The 2,301-nt window shown below is 39.2% G+C and overlaps 1 long non-coding RNA gene across 1 annotated transcript; it reads left to right on the top strand.

Moving 5' to 3' along the window:
- The first annotated feature begins 763 nt into the window (after positions 1-763).
- LOC148160587 (uncharacterized) lies at positions 764-1,920 on the top strand. Its single transcript, XR_015762350.1, has 2 exons — positions 764-981; positions 1,622-1,920. It is a non-coding gene; the product is annotated as an uncharacterized LOC148160587 (long non-coding RNA).
- The last annotated feature ends 381 nt before the right edge of the window (positions 1,921-2,301 follow it).

Genomic DNA, 2,301 nt, shown 5'->3' with positions numbered 1-2,301 from the left:
CATGATGGCAATTCAACATTGAATTAACATCTTTTGCCAACAAGCCAACAGCGAAGTGGCTGTGTGTTTGGGACATCCCACTCATGTAAATAGTGGGGGTGGACCGCTCCACTCCTTGTAGTAAGTTGTAGATGTTTTTGTGTCAATATATCACACACAAATGGTCAGTAGGACTTTTTTATGAAAAAGAAAGAAAATGTACAGAAATGAATCTTCACCCACTATCCTTTACAGAGGTTAATTTAGAATGTAATACCCCCCACTCACTAATAAAATGCTCTGACCCAGAGCTCTGATGAGGAGGAGAGGAGGGGAAGGGGTGTGGCAAAAGAGCTGACATTGATTCAACATTGATCAGTCGTTGATCAGACATTAGCATTTCATTCATTAGATTTCAACCACATAACAACATTGACTCAATGACACAGTTTCAGCATCGGTTACTTGGCTGGAGGTGGATGGTTGTTTGATGGTTGATCAACCGTCAGTTGTTGACCTCAACCAAAAATCAACCATTCTGACTATAATTCAACGTTGATTTACCATTGTGTGAAATCTGAGCAGTTTGTTGGATCCCTCATCACCTCCTCATCTCCCCCTACTCCCTCCCAAACCTCCCCCACCCAGCCGCTCCTCCCAACCTTCTCCTCTTTACCCCCTCTCATCCCTTCTTCCCTCCCCCTCCTTGAGCTCTGGGTCAGAACATTTTATTACTAGGTGGGGGTTAATCATGTTTCAAATTAAGTAATTGTGTGGTCTGGGAGAGCATGTGGTGGACAAGGAAGTGTAAGGCTGGCTGGTCCATGTAGGCTTTAAATTGTTGTGATAGTAATCACTTGTTTTTAACTTTTTATTATGATATGCTTAGGGTCGTGCTTAAATGAGCCTCTGTACCAGAACAGCTGAGTTGGATGATTACATGACTGTCTGCAGCCATCAGGAAGTGCAGAAGGTTGTTAATCATCCACAGATTCAATCCAGGTGAAGCAGAAGGGAAACACTTAACATGTAAGGCAGGTGAAACACTGAACTAAACCTGCTAATGACTGATTCAGTCTGTTGATCCTTGGATTGGTAACTGGTTAAACTGAACTGGACTATTGTTACTTGTGTGGGATCTTTAATAGCATATAGACACTTTTTAAGGAATTTAATCAACTTATTTGGAAATATTTGTAGTTGATGGAAGATTGAACCAGCTATTTGATGGAAGTTTATTCTGTATAAATTATAATTTTTCCAACTACACTATAAATCACCTTTTGTTCGATTTATTTGTCTCTGGTGTGTTAAATAAACCTGATCCTCCCTGAGTTTTATTGTTAGGTTTTCTGATAAACAGCCCTTTATTTTAAATATTGATTTAATATCAATATCATAAATCCTACACTATACTGCAGCTTGATGGGTAAATGCAGTTGTATATGTAAACATTACGATAAATATTAATGAAAGATTAAGATATTAATTTAACAGTGAGTGTACATGGGGAACTATATGGTTTGTATTTGTTCTCAGACCTGTAACCAGTACAGTGTTTAATCTTTCATTGTGTTTCAGAACTTTTCAAATGTTTATCATATTTCTAACTGGCACCTTCCTCACTTTTATGTTTTTTCAGCTGTTGCTCTGCAGTTTGACCGAAAGCTGACTCTTGAGGACTGCAGCAAAACTGTCAAGAAGTGGCTTCATTATGCGCCAGAACAAGAGGAAGACATCACAAGGAATCAAAGTGACGCCAACCAGAGTCAAACTGGGGTTACCACAACTTGTACTGTTTCCCTACTTCATACAGTACAAAGCTTAACCTCATGGACTCTGTTCTTCTGTGGACAACAGACTGTTGTTTTGACAGTCAAAAAGGAATCAAATATGTTTAAAGATCTGTCCCTCTTTTCTTAAATAAAATGTTAAATCAAACCCATGTTGTCATTTTTAAACTTTTGTACACAGTTTACCCATCATCTGCCAATAATATAGTGTTTAACACCAGTGAAGAAACTTTTAGTGGCATGTTACGATGTAGACCTATCAGACGTAAAATGTACATAAATCCTTAGCTTTCATTCAATATAAAAACAACCCAAATCTGCATGTACATCCACAGTCAAATGAGTGTTGAATCAACATTGATTCAATGTAGAATCAACACAAATCTGCATGCAGATCCACGTTCAGATGATGGTTGAATGAACTTGAATGATTTTTTTTTTTTTTCATCCAGACGGCTTCCCGCGCCCCCCCTGCAATGACACGGCGCCCCCCCTAGGGGGCGCGCCCCACAGTTTGGGAACCTCTGCC

Source organism: Poecilia mexicana, unplaced genomic scaffold (genome assembly GCF_051168715.1).
Source record: "Poecilia mexicana isolate PSO_F unplaced genomic scaffold, ASM5116871v1 scaffold_2, whole genome shotgun sequence".
NCBI lineage: Eukaryota > Metazoa > Chordata > Actinopteri > Cyprinodontiformes > Poeciliidae > Poecilia > Poecilia mexicana.
This window is presented reverse-complemented; position numbering and strand designations above follow the sequence as displayed.